The sequence below is a fragment of the Cetorhinus maximus genome, chromosome 27 (assembly GCF_964194155.1).
Source record: "Cetorhinus maximus chromosome 27, sCetMax3.hap1.1, whole genome shotgun sequence".
NCBI lineage: Eukaryota > Metazoa > Chordata > Chondrichthyes > Lamniformes > Cetorhinidae > Cetorhinus > Cetorhinus maximus.
The window spans coordinates 27,832,210-27,847,297 of record NC_135905.1 but is presented as its reverse complement, the minus strand read 5'-3'; the positions used below and the strand labels follow the sequence as shown (position 1 = coordinate 27,847,297).

The 15,088-nt window shown below is 43.6% G+C and overlaps 1 protein-coding gene across 1 annotated transcript in view; it reads right to left on the bottom strand.

Annotated features, from left to right (window-relative positions):
* cdh23 (cadherin-related 23) overlaps positions 1–15,088 on the bottom strand; it is a 701,272-nt gene that overhangs the window by 210,863 nt on the left and 475,321 nt on the right. The window lies entirely within an intron of this gene.

The following is a 15,088-nucleotide window of genomic DNA, read 5'->3' as shown; positions in this document are numbered from 1 at the left end:
GAATTTACAGCTGGCATGATTTGTACCATTCGGCTACTGATCTTCTACTCCAATTCAAATCACAGCGCATTAATAGGGATTCCATTAAATCCCTTTAAGTTTACGAGTGGTGATCCAGGCCATGATGGATTCACCATTTAACAAAAGGCTTGCTCCTGTAAAGGGGAGATGGGAGCATTGGAAGGTTGGGGGTTAAAATGGCTGGAGAACCATTGTCAGCTGTTGCGATTTTCCACGGGATCTCTGATCATAGCTGGCCCATCCACGGTTTTTCTCACTTGTGCCTCTTCCAGTTGTTAGTCTCCGAAATGTGCTGCACTCTCGAGCGCCAGATTTCCTCCCGTGGGCCTCTGGGCCCAGCCAAAAAGCTCAAATGGGGACCAGAGACCCGCGGTGTGTGGGGAACAGTCACCTGTTTCAACTTACTTCCCGAATTGGCCAGTGAGTAAGTGGCCAGGAGGTGGGACTGCCATCCAATCAAGGGCGTTGCACAGGCTCTTGGAGCCAGAGCTAATAGGAGGCTTTTTACAACAGCTGATGACAGTTGCCATGGTCACCATTACCGGGACTAGCTTTATATTCCAGGTTTATCTATTGCGTTTAATTTCCACCAGCTGCCCCTGGTGGGACTTGAACCCAAGTCTCCAGACCATTAGTCTGGGCTTCTGGATTGCTAGTCCAGTGACGTTACCACTGTGGACTTAGTGGGTCTCACCTGATATGGCACCAGGTGCGGCCCCAGCAATCTAGGCTGGTGGAGAATTAGCCAACATTCCTATTCCTGCTGAAGGGAAGTTTGTGTGTCTGTGTGGGCACCAGGTAAAGGCCAGCCTAGTTTTGTCTACAATTCCACCCCCAAAGCTGAGTAACCTGCCAAAACTGTGTCTGGGCTCGTGTGCAAAGAGCAGCCTCTTCGATAAGGCAAAGCCGGGTGACCTGTGCCCATGAAACCCACTCTTGGAAAAGGAGGGGTGAAGCCCAAGGAGAAGGAAGCGGAATAAAACAAAGAGCTATTTTGGTGGAGAAGAGAGTTGTGGGGGGGTGGGGGAATGCACGAGGGAAGGATGTTGATAGCTTAAAATAAATTTTACGCTCTTACCATTCTGGAGCAGTAGTAATAAGGTTTAGGGTCCCTGCCTTGACTATTGGGATTATATTGCCAAATGTTCCAGAACACACGCATGAATTGAAACATTAATTGTCGATTCTTTCCTCGCTTCAACACCTTTTACTTGAAGCTCAATTACCCAAACCTTTTCCTCTCAATTGATTCTTTATTGCAGTAAATCTACCTCAAAATTCCAACAGTTATTTGAGAAGTTGAGCAAAAAAAAATTAATTAGTCATTTTTTTTGAAACCACCCAAGAGCCTGGATGTACTTTAAGCAAATCTCACTTTCCTTTATCTAATTCTGATTGTGTCAGCTATTAAAGTAATTAACTCCCAACAGTTCATTAGATTAAAATTAACAACGTATTAAGGTTGGAGGAAAGGAAAACATGGAGCTAACTTCCGGCGCCCTACTGTTCAATCCTGGCATGTAGGAAACGCGTGCACATCAACTTCAGCTTCATGTTGCTTTGTTGTCAAATTGACACATGTCTCTGTGCAACTGTCCGTAAGCAAAGAGAATGTACATCATATCTCTATTTCTAAACAGCCCAATCAGTTATTCGATAAAAAGTATGGATTCCCAAGCTTGAAATAAAGAACTTGCATTTATATTGTGCCTTTCATGTCCCCAGGGCATCGCAAAGCACTTCACAGTCAATTAAATACCAATTTGTACATAACAAAGTCTCAGGCACCAATGAGCTAAACAACCAGATAATCTGTTGTTGGTGATGTTGATTGAGGGATAAATATTGGCCAGAATACCGGGGAGAACCCCCAGATCTTCTTCATAATCAAGTCAAGGGCTCTTTCACGTCCACCAGAGAGGGTAGACCGGTCCTCTGTTTCACGTCTTATCTGAATGAATGTATCGCTCCCTCGGTACTGCGATTAAATTCTCTTCAATTCAATAATGTAGGCAGATGCAGTCACCAGTTTTCACAAAACAAGGTCCACAAACAGCAATTAATAACCAGCTTTAGTGGTGATGGTTGAAGGGAATTAACTTTGACACCAGGCAGATGGGGCCTCCATTTAATGTCTCATCAAGACGACGGTACACCTGACAGTGCAGCACTCTCTTAGCACTGTACAGTCCAGTTTAGGTGCTCAGGTCTCTTTAGTGAGGCTGGAACCCATGACCTTCTCACTCGATGCAAACTTCTATCAAGTCAATGTCGATACAGCACCCTGCTCCTCCAAGATTTCAGCTGAGTAACTTGCTCCTGCCTCTTTGCCAATTCCTTCTGGGGTGACTATCCCTCTAACTTTCCCTCAAAATCTGTGGGTAAGTGACCTCTGCTTGCTGTAGCCGAGATTGGGAACTCACTGAAGTGCGTGGGGAAAAATGCACTGAATTGTCACCTGGTGCTACAATACCAACTCAGGTATTTGCTATTTACTCCACCGTTCAGGTTTAGATTTTGCCTGGAAGGTGGCCATTCAGGTCCTGTCCACTCCAGCCCTCTTTTATCAGAGCTTCCCTGAAAATGTGCGAGAGTGGCTCCCGATAATATTTGCCCTCCCTCCTTGTCAGGAAATGCTTGGTGCCTTCCACAGGAGTATAGCTGACATAAGCAACACTGGGGAGCAATGGAGCCCAAAACACACGCACCACATGGTAATACAAGGCATTTACAGAACAGAAACAGACTATTCAGGTCAACAGTCCTATGCTGGTGTTTATCCTCCCTTCTTCATCTCATCCTTTCAAAATATCCTTCTATTAATTTCTCCCTCGGGTTTATTTAGCTTTCCCTTAAATGTATCAATGCAATTTACCTCAACCACTCCTTGTAGCAAATTCCACATTCTAATAGAAATACCTGGAAAAACTCAGCAGGACTGGCAGCATCAGCGGAGAAGAGCACAGTTGGCGTTTCGAGTCCTCATGACCCTTCAACAGAACTCAGAGTTTTTCCAGGTATTTCTGTTTCTGTTTTTGTTTTTGTTTTGGATTTCCAGCATCCGCAGTTCTTTGCTTTTATCCACATTCTAATCACTGAGTACAGAGTTTCTCCTGAATTCCTATTAAATTTAGTAGTGACCGTCTTAAATTTGACAGCCCCCAATTCTGGTCTCACCTGCAAGTAAATATATCTCTCTAAATACACCTACCCTAACAAACATTAAACCTCCATCAGGTCACCCCTCAGTCTTTTTTTCCCCCCCCAGAGAAAAGAGCTGTAGTCTGTTCAGTCTTTCCTGATAATTCTAACCTCTCAACACTGGTATTCTAATAAATCTATTTTGTGTCTTCAGTGCTGCCTCAAGGTCTTTTTTTATATAATATGGAGACTCAGCACTGATCCAAGAATGGGTCTGACCAATGTTCTAAGTTCAATATAACTTCATGCTCTTCTCCCTAGGAATGACATCCTACTGAAGCAAGGTTCTAACGCCCCACATTGGATAATGTGGTTTTATTCCAAACTGCTTTAGCAAGTTTCTCCGTCAACCTGTGCTGCCATGAATGCAAACAATGACTGCTCTAATTCACCCTGTGATACATTCACACACTCTTTCCCACTTTCTGCTCGAATGCATACTGATACTCACTCTCTCTCTCTCTCGCATACACACTTTTTGCTCTAATTCATCCTCTGATACTGTCTCCGTCTCCTTCTCACTGATACTTTCTCTGATTGTTGTGTGGATTGGGGGTGGGTGAAGGGTTGCACACTTCCATTATTCATTAGCTGAAGAATGTACCCTCCAGAGCAACAAGATTTCGACTGTCTCATTGATTTCACCAGTGTAAGAGTGCAGAGATTTTGCAGGTAACTCCATCACTATATGTACACTTGAGTCCTAAAAGAAAAATTGAAAATCACATTTTTTTGCTCCACCTGTCAACTCTCTCTTTGCTGTTTTCTGTGTTCACTGCTTCACTTTGTGTATTATATCATCGATCATTGTACCTGACTTTACTTCATCTTATTAACAGTAAGTTTAAGCTTAATTATTGATGATTGTTTCCCTGTTATTTCCTAGTGTCGCTCGCTAACTTGGCAGGATAGGCAGGGAAGATATTCCAATCCTGAGCTGCCAACTGTAAGGAGAATGAGGTGAGCAATCACCTTGTGAGCAGAGGGGCAGTGGATGGTATATGGAGCAAACCCACCATTACTTTTGGAGGGCAAGATTTGAATGAGGATTAAACAATGTATAATAGAGTCCTCATCGCATACCACCCATTTACATATACGCAGTTTGTACAGTCCTCATTCCTGTTTGATCATAAGACCATAAGACATAGGAGCAGAAATTAGGCCATTCGGCCCATCGAGTCTGCTCCACCATTCAATCATGGCTGATAAGTTTCTCAACTCCATTCTCCCGCCTTCTCCCCGTAACCTTTGATCCCCTTATCAATCAAGAACCTATCTATCTCGGTCTTAAATACACTCAGTGACCTGGCCTCCACAGCCTTCTGTGGCATCATTACAATGCACACTGTTTGGTGTGTACACACATATATATGTGTGTGTGTGTATATATTCGCCATAACGATATACATACTTTATCCACGTTTGCATTTGTTCCACATTTTTGTGAAATGTAATTTTATCTCTTTATAAACGTAATTATTAACAACACAGATTTATCAAGGGTATGGCAGCCCAGGGGTTACAGTATCCAAGGGTTGAGTGTTCAAACCAAGAGATATTAATGTCTATAAAGTTACTGGAAATTATTTTTTAAATCGGAATTGTAGTGGGGTCTGTGTCTGTGTGTGTGTCTTAATTGGATTAAAGCCAGCTAATGATGTATAGTAAAAACAAAAAGCTAAAAGCTACTGCGGATGCTGGAAATCCAAAACAAAAACAGAATTACCTGGAAAAACTCAGCAAGTTTGGCAGCATCGGCGGAGAAGAAATCAGTTAACGTTTCGAGCCTTCATGGCCCTTCGGCAGAACTGGAGCATAGTTAGAAGAAGGGAGAAATATAAATTGGTTTAAGGTGGGTCGGGGGCGGGGGGGGGGGGGGGGGGGGGGGGAGAGAGAGACATTGAGGGTGTGGTGATTGTGGAGATGAGCAGATAATCAAAAGATGTCACAGACAAAAGGGTCAAAGAGGTGTTGAAGGTGGTGATATTTGTCTGAGAAAAGTGCTAATTAAGAATGGAAGACAGGATATTCAAAGTACAGCTCTAGTGGGGGTGGGGTGGAAAGACTAACAAGGTTTTAGTTTTAGATTTAAAAATAATGGAAATAGGTGGGGAAAGAAGAATCTATATAAATTATTGAAAAAAAAGGGGGGAGGGGGGAGAAACGGGGTGGGGATGGGGGGAGGGGGAGTTTAAGATCTAAAGTTGTTGAATTCAATATTCAGTCCGGAAGGCTATAAAGTGCCTAGTCGGAAGATGAGGTGCTGTTCCTCCAGTTTGCGTTGGGCTTCACTGGAACAATGCAGCAAGCCAAGGCAGACATGTGGGCAAGAGAACAGGGTGGTTTGGGTCTTTTTTTTTTTTTGGGACTTGCTGAGTTTTTCCAGGTAATTCTGTTTTTGTAGTGATGTATAGTAGTTGGAGATGTTAATTAGATAAACAGTAAGGAGGAAAAGGTAAAGTGTAAATTTGCATTTGTTGAATAAATCATTCAAGAGTGGGAGTAAAACCTTGCACCGAGCTGGGAGACATCAAGCAATGTGTTTATATTACTAATAAAATTAGTGGGATGAAAAGGTTATTGTTAGAAGATGTGGTGTTAAAAGCCTAGGATATAATTGAAAATTTACATTCAAAGGAAAAGTAGGAATAAAACAGAAAGGAGTTTGTGTGTCTAAGTCAGAGGCATTTAAGATCCAAGCAGCCCGAAAGCCTACAACTGTGTCTGCAAAGCAACCAAATTGCAAGGAACCTCATTTTCAATTCGAAAGGTCAAAAGTGCTTTGGTCTGGTGTCTGTTTAAAGTCTATGGGTTACTGTGGCCTTGATGGAGATTTACTGCAGAGTGATTAATTTGGGGGTTTGTTTAAAAGTTATTATGGTAGTAATTTGTAGACATGTGTACGTGTTTAATTTGTTGCTAAATTAATAAATGTTTAATTTAGTTTTATATAAAAAAACCTCGAGGCTCGGTAGTCTTATTCCTGGATTCAGAGCTGCATCACAAACATACCAATTGAAAATATAGGTTATGACAGTTGTTCATGTTTCCCTCTGGGGTTTAAGCAACTCAGCCTTTACCAACTGCTGTGTCATAACACCCACCTTCCTACTCCACCATCAATAGCAAGTTGTGAAACTGAAGTTAATTAATCTGTTTTTTTTTTCTGAAGAAGGGTCATAAGGACTCGAAACGTTAACTTTGTTTTTTTTCTCTCTCCACAGACGCTGTCAGACCTGCTGAGCTTTTCCAGCATTTTCTGTTTTTGTTTCAGATTTCCAGCATCCGCAGTATTTTGCTTTTATGGTTTTTTTTTTGTGGCTTGGCACCAGAAAATTCAACACAAAGGCTTCCAAATCATCCTAAAAATCCACCCTGGGTGGTGAATGCTCTTCAGCGGAGAGAGCCTGGCTTCATTGTGCAGTGTGGCCCTACATATGACCAGTCCCACACTGTGCAATAGGCTCTTAATGCTCTCCCAAGTGGTCTAACCTCCCACCCAGTTGCAAATAATTGCTACGAAGCTCAATAATAAAAAGCAAATTGGATGAACCTAACAACACAGGATAAGGCAAAACCAAGTACAGGCTGAAAAGTTCTCACCAACAACTCTGGACCAGGTGCCCAAGTTGAGAAAGATCAGTCTACAGAACAGTCAAACAATAGCTTATTTACAGAATCACATTTATCAGTCATTGTCCTAGATGCCACTACTCTGTCTGGGTGGGTGTGCCTTGTCCTACTGACAGGACCTTCTCAAAAGTGAGTGCACAGTGACACACAGTCCACTGAGAATGACTGAGATTCTTTTGACTCCAGTCCATTAAAGTCTCTTGGTTTCAGGTTGAACAAGGGCTAGAAACCTCCTTGCTGCCCACCTTCAAATGATGAATCAGTAAAACTCCATGTTGAACATCAGTTTTGAAGTGTTGCTATTGTAGGAAATGTGGCAGCCAATTTATGCACATCGAGGTCCCAGAAACAGCAAAAAATGATTTGCTTTAGCAAAGTTTGTTGAAGGATAAATATTGACTGGGACACCAGGGTGAACATGGCAGCAATTCTGGGAACTCCCCAGCTCTTCATCGAGCTCCTGCAATGCAACTGATAATGTTAATCTGAGAGGCAGTTTAACTCCCTCCTCAGGAAGGCAGCACCTCAGATAGTGCGGCACTCCCTCAGTACTTCACAGGAGTGCCAGCCTCAGTTTTGTCCTCTCATCGCTGACGAGGGACTTTAATCCACAATCTTCTGACTCTAAAAGGTGAGAAAGCTACAGCTGAGCCAGGGCCAATGTCTAACATGCATGAGGCATTAAACCGATGAGCTCGCCTACCTTCTCAGGTGCACATAAAGGATTCCCTGACATCCCTTTGAAGAAAGGAAGGGGAGTTCTCACTGGTGCCTTGGCACTATTTATATCCCTTAGCCAACATCACTCAAAAACAGACAGTCTGACCATCAACACATTACTGTTTGTGGGAGCTTCCTGTGCAGAAACTGGCTCCCACATTTCACACATTACAACAGTGACCACAGTTCAAAAGTTCACCGTTTGTAAATTGCTATGGGATGTGCTGAGGTTGTGAAAAGTGCTATATAAATGCAAGTCTATCTTTCTTTTCAAACCAGGCTGCTGAAATGGCCTACCAAACCACCATCACCGGTTTTACACGACCACACAAAGTCAAGCTCTCTTTTAAAGTTTTCAATCCAACATGCTAGCCTAAGCTTCCTCTTTTCGGACAGAGGACACAGATAAGTCCAGGATACTGTTTGAGTCAAAATACAGTACAGGATTCTTAAAAAACAGAAAACACAAATACTGTAAGCATAAGGGACTAATGACACCATTGAGTGCATGAGTGGAACAGCCTGAATACCTCTTAATGATGTGATGTTTCATTTACTATGTGGGGGTGTTTCAGGAGTCTACTACACATGACTGGGTGTCAGTTAAATTGCAATTTCACTTCCACCAAAGTTTATCACTTCTCTAGTTCTTAATGGATTCTTAATGGGCATTCGAGATAACAGTGCAGTTACCAAGGAAACCCTGCGGACAGCCTCAGATCTATCTATGCTGGGCCAGGGCTATCAAAGGTCTTTGCCTTCATGGGCTACACAGGAACATGCCAGGTAGCCTTGGAGACCACTTCAGCAACAGAAAATTAAAATCGTATTTTTACAAACTTGCACCCATTTCAAGCTGTGGATAACCGGTGGTGTTGCTGCTCTGATTTTGCATTTAGCTGCACAAAGCGCAGTCCTGTCCCAGATCTTAAAACCTTAAAAACTTGCAGGCAGGAGAATCGAAGTACAAACAAAACCAAGTTGCCTGGGCTTCTTGGAATAGATAGGGAGCGCAATTAAAACCACATGTTATGCTTTTACGAAACAGGAAATGAGGAACTGGGCTCTTCGGAAACTTTTAGATCTTTGATTTTTCTTTTCGACAACTCCAGGGTGTTCTACAAGTTTTTAGAAACTGTCTAATTTCATGGCTTGTGTCTGTGATTCTTCCCTTTGTGTGCTTAATGTCACAGTTATTCCAGAAATTCAATAGAACGTCTGCATTCTCCAGAGTAAGTAATTCTCAATAGGACTCCATTTCTGCTCATTTACCTTCAAGGTCTGAAGTCACAATTATTGACATTTATTAGCGCTCATTATAATAAATTGGCATATAGAACGAAGTTTGTGGAGGTGGTGGATTTGAATGATTTTAACCAAGGTCTGGCTGACAAAGATAAATGAAGATGCTAATTTGCAGACATGGTAGTCTCTTTGCTTTAGGATATCAAGAGCCAATCACTACCAAGAGAAGTCCCAGATACCTTAAACATCCACAAGTCAGATTATCATCACCAGAGTCTCCATCTGTACTCAATGATTCTATGCAAAACTGTCTCAGTCTTATCCCACTGTACACTTCCATTTCATGCACATGTCCCCTCCTTACTCTGCCTCAGTAGAATACCCTTTTAATACATCAGTGTACGATTTTTCACACAAGCACAATTTTTCCACAGACTCTCTGGCTAAGGCCCGTGGCTGCCTGTAGAGACACCATTATTCCCACGAAGACAGAGATAATTGGGTAGTGCTCCCGTCAGTCACACCTGGAGTCCACACTGCTATCAATGACGCAAATTGGTTTCATGCATGTAAATTGTACATAACTATCTTCCACTCACTGCACTTTGCTAAAGAAATCAAATTGCTTTTAACCAGGAGACATCGCTGTAAGTTTCAATCATCCTACATTAAAACTGTAAACGTTGTAAAGCACTTTAGGATGTCCCAAAATCATAAAAGGTACAATACAAATGCAGGTCTTACATTCTTTATCAGCTGTTTTCTGAAACTCATTCAGACTCATTTTAATAGACTCCGTCGTCAGTTTGCTGTGATGCACTGATTAAATAGATTCTGTAGATTGTTTGCTATACTGCACTGTTTAAATAGACTCTGCACTGTTTAAATAGGCTCTGTAGACTGTTTGCTATAGTGTGTTGTTTAAATAGGCTCTAGACTGTTTGCTATAGTGTGCTGTTTAAATAGATTCTGTAGACTGTTTACTATAGTGCACTGTTTAAACAGACACTGTAGAATATCTGCTATAGTGCATTCTTTAGATGGCCTGTTTGCTGAGTCAATAGACTCTGTTTTCTGTGTCCTGCTCTAAGCCCTGCCCAGACTTTAACCCATTGGTTGACACAGTGGTATCATTAGCCACTCTGATGAACTGCTAGCTTCTACTAAATTATACGGGTAGCTTCATATTGTGAAATCTCAACTACCAGGAGCTAAGGTGAAGCTGCTTAAAATAATTTCATATACAAACCACAAAGAGATCAGGCTTAATTCTTCCTAGTCCTTCACTCTGTTACACTGTACTTGTGCCCATAAACATACAGAATCTGCATAGTTTTGATGGTGCAGATTTGCTTGCTCTCAGTGTACTCCCCTCTTCTGGGTGCTAGGTGTTTAACTAGAAAGAGCAGATTTCTATCTGACAAGATTTATGGGAACAGTCATTGTTATGATCAACATTAGTGTTCCAGGATGGAAGCTGATTTAAACACAAGAGCTGACAGTCAATATAAATCACAATTCTGAAACCAAACTGGGCAATGGTTGTTCTGGACGAGTTAATATTCAGCATCTCTGTGAATGTTAATGGTTACAATGGGAGTTTTAGGTACTCACATGAAAAGTGGTTCCTTGGGAGTGTCAGTGCCCACTGAACTGTACCTCAGCATGATGCCTGTACGAGGGGAGGGGAGAAATAGAAATTGGGTGGGGGAAGGGGCAAGTAAAATCCAACTTCATTAGCAATCTCACACATCTTGATGATCAAAACTGTCAGTGGGAGTGCTTTGCCAGAACCTGTATTCCAAACTCAGCGCAACATTTCATTACAGGGCTCTGTCATCCTCTCAGCTGGAAGTATATTACCTCTTTCTTTGTGAGCCGAACTGACAAGATGCTGGTAACCAGACTGAAGTCTTGCCAGCTCTCTTGTACTACTCCTTAAAGCAGCAGTGGCCAGGTTTTTAGTCTACATGAGAGCGCAAATATTAGGAGAAACTGAGAATTGGAATGAACATTCCTATCCATTTGTATAAATCTTAAACAAAAACAAAATTACCTGGAAAAACTCAGCAGGTCTGGCAGCATTTGCGGAGAGGAACGAATGACCCTTCAACAGAACTAAGTAAAAATAGAAAAGAGGTGAAATATAAGCTGGTTTAAGCGGAGGGGTGGGACAGGTAGAGCTGGATAGAGGGCCAGTGATAGGTGGAGATAACCAAAAGATGTCACAGACAAAAGGACAAAGAGGTGTTGAAGGTGGTGATATTATCTAAGGAATGTGCTAATAGGTGACATTAAGGGTAGAAAGCAGGATGAGTAAGGTACAGATAGCCCTAGTGGGGGTGGGGTGGGGGGAAGGGGTCGAAATAGGCTAAAAGGTAGAGATAAAACAATGGATGGAAATACATTTAAAAATAATGGAAATAGGTGGGAAAAGAAAAATCTATATAAATTATTGGAAAAAAAAGGGGGTGGGGATGGAGGAGAGAGTTCATGATCTAAAGTTGTTGAGTTCAATATTCAGTCCAGAAGGCTGTAAAGTGCCTAGTCGGAAGATGAGGTGCTGTTCCTCCAGTTTGCGTTGAGCTTCACTAGAACAATGCAGCAGGCCAAGGACGGACATGTGGGCAAGAGAGCAGGGTGGAGTGTTGAAATGGCAAGCGACAGGGAGGTCTGGGTCATGCTTGCGGACAGACCGAAGGTGTTCTGCAAAGCGGTCACCCAGTCTGCGTTTGGTCTCTCCAATGTAGAGGAAACCGCATTGGGAGCAGCGAATGCAGTAGACTAAATTGAGGGAAGTGCAAGTGAAATGCTGCTTCACTTGAAAGGAGTGTTTGGGCCCTTGGATGGTGAGGAGAGGGGAAGTAAAGGGGCAGATGTTGCACCTTCTGCGGTTGCATGGGAAGGTGCCGTGGGAGGGGGCTGAGGTGTAGGGGGTGATGGAGGAATGGACCAGGGTGTCCCGGAGGGAATGATCCCTACGGAATACCGGCGGGGGGGGGTGAAGGGAAAATGTGTTTGGTGGTGGCATCATGCTGGAGTTGGCGGAAATGGCGGAGGCTGGTGGGGTGATAAGTGAGGACAAGGGGGACCCTATCATGTTTCTGGGAGGGAGAAGAAGGTGTGAGGGTGAATGTGCAGGAGATGGGCCGGACACGGTTAAGGGCCCTGTCAACCACCGTGGGTGGAAAACCTCGGTTAAGGAAGGAGGACATGCCAGTGGAACTGTTTTTGAAAATGGCATCATCAGAACAGATGCGACGGAGGTGAAGGAACTGAGAGAATGGGATGGAGTCCTTACAGGAAGCGGGGTGTGAGGAGCTGTAGTCGAGGTAGCTGTAGGAGTCGGTAGGCTTGTAATGGATATTGGTGGACAGTCTATCATCAGAAATTGAGACAGAGAGGTCAAGGAAGGAAAGGGAAATGTCAGAAATGGACCATGTGAAAATGATGGAGGGGTGGAAATTGGAAGCAAAATTAATAAATTTTTCCAGGTCCCGACAAGAGCATGAAGCAGCACCGAAGTAATCATCGATGTACCGGAGAAAGAGTTGTGGGAGGGGGCTGGAGTAGGACTGGAACAAGGAATGTTCCACATACTCCATAAAGAGACAGGCATTGCTGGGGCCCATGCAGGTACCCATAGCCACACCTTTCATTTGGAGGAAGTGGGAGGAGTTTAAGGAGAAATTGTTCAGTGTGAGAACAAGTTCAGCCAGACGGAGGAGAGTAGTTCTGGATGGGGATTGTTCGGGCCTCTGTTCGAGGAAGAAGCAGAGAGCCCTCAGACCATCCCGGTGGGGGATGGAGGTGTAGAGGGATTGGACGTCCATGGTGAAGAGGAGGTGATTGGGGCCAGGGAACTGGAAATTGTTGATGTGACGTAGGGTGTCAGAGGAATCATGGATGTAGGTGGGAAGGGACTGGACAAGGGGAGAGAGAAGGGAGTCAAGATAACGAGAAATGAGTTTCGTGGGGCAGGAACAGGCTGACACGATCGGTCTGCCGGGACAGTCCTGTTTGTGGATTTTGGGTAGGAGGTAGAAGCAGGCCGTCCAAGGTTGGGAGACTATCAGGTTGGAAGCTGTGGGAGGAAGATCTCCAGAGGAGATGAGGTCAGTGACAGTCCTGGAAACAATGGCTTGATGTTCAGTGGTGGGGTCATGGTCCAGGGGGAGGTAGGAGGAAGTGTCTGCGAGTTGTATAAATCTTATGTTGCTGAATGGAGCAGACCCTCGGGAGGAGGGCACCTGATCTAATATCTGTCTGTTAATGAAGGCAAAGAGAAAGACTTTCAATTAGTGTCAGCCGTGGCTCAGTGGGTAACCCTCTTGCCTCCGAGTCACAAGGTTCAACTCCCACTCCAGGGACTGGAGCACAAAATCTAGGCTGGTACTCCAGTGCAGTGCTGAGGGAGTGCTGCACTGTCAGAGGTGCTGTCTTTCGGGTGAGACCTGCCTGCCCTCTTGGTTGCATGTAAAAGACACCATGGCCTCATTTCAAAGAAGAGCAGTGGAATTCTTCCTGGTGACCAATATTTATCCCTCGATCAGCATCACAAAAACAGGTTACCTGGTCATTATTACATTGCTGTTTGAGGGAGCTTGAAGTGTGCATTTTGGCTGTCACATTTCCTACATTACAAGTGACTACACTTCAAGAGTACTTCATTGGCTGTAAAGCACTTTGGGACATCCTATGGTTGCAAAAGGCATTTATATCAATGCAAGTTTTTATGTCTTTACGCAGTGCTTTTTAACAACCCCATGATGTCTCAGAGAGCCAACTCTGAAGTGTAGTCACTGTTGTAATGCAGGAATCAGCTGACAGTTCTTGGAGCTGGAGATGTTCAGTCAGTATCTTATAAATAAAGCTCTGGGATTCACTTCCCAAACCTCTCCTCCTCATCTTTTAAGACTTTGCTTAAAACCTGCTGCTTTGGTCAAGCTTTTGGTCACCTGTCCTAATGTCTCGTAGCTTGTTGGCAAATGTTTCCTGTTATTGCTCCTGTGATAATATCTTGGGATGTTTGACTACATTAAAGGTGCTATATAAATGCAAGTTGTTATCGGTGCCTTCTCATGACTGGCTCCTCAGCCAATCCTGGGTTTTCTGTCTAGTTTTAAAAATAAGCTAGTTATCAGCAATCCAAACCCCACATCCCTGTGCCCTTTATTGGAGGGTTGCTAACTCTCCAGGATTGGCTTGGAGTTTCCAGGGATTGAAGATCAATGCTGTCTGCAACCCTGGAGCAAAATCACTGGGGCATTAAGTCTTTATGTGTCATTTTTTTTTGACCATTACTCTTTACCAGCTATGAAAATATTAAAAATGGGGGAAAACAGGCTGGCTGAAAGTCAAGCAGCGACCAATTGGGTGATGAGTCTTTTTGCTTTCTAATTGGTGTAAGAAGGCCGTACGTCACAAGGATGGGTGTGTTGGCTGGAGCGGGGCGCGGGTGGGGTGGGGGAGTTTGGGGGGGGCAAGTCATGTGATGAAATCTCCAGGAATACATTTATCCCAGTTGGCAACCATACTTAATTCCCTTTATGGGAAGTTTCTTTTGCAAGATTTACTGTGACTAAGTAAGCTAAATGATGTTTTCATTCCATGAAATCCTGACACATTTTAGCAGCATTTGGAGGTTTGCTCTCTACGTCTGGTCTGTGGGTAAACATGTTAATCCAGCTGTTTCAGCATACACCGAGGGAATAACACAACATCCCATTTCTGTTTGAGATTCAGAGATTTTTACTGGTGTTTTGGGGTTTGCATTCTGTAATTCCATAACAATTGCAAATTGGTGATCCTGATCTGCTTTTGCTCCTTAAACCACACCTCGCACAGTCCGTGACATGTCACAAAAAAAAGGACAGAATCAACATAGAGGAAGTGCCTGTACACCATTTAAACTTTTAGACACTGAGATGCGAAGAAATGGGCGGGGGCTGTTTCTCTGATGAATTAGGTCTTTGGGGTCCATTGCAGGATATGTCTACAACCTCACACCGATAAAGGGAGATCAGCCTTCACAGCCAGCTAGAGTTGCCAGTGATGATTAGAGAGCGAACAGATTCTTCATGGCTTGTCAGTCAAACAGCCCTCTCCCCCACCCATCTCCAACACTTTTCTCACTAATGCCTACGAGGGTGGTGCAAGGGGAGATGATCGTTGAGTTCAAAAGGAAATTGGATGGGTGCTTGAGGGGGATAAACTTGCAGAGCCATGGGGATAGAGCAGGAGGGAAAGGGACTGACTGGACTGC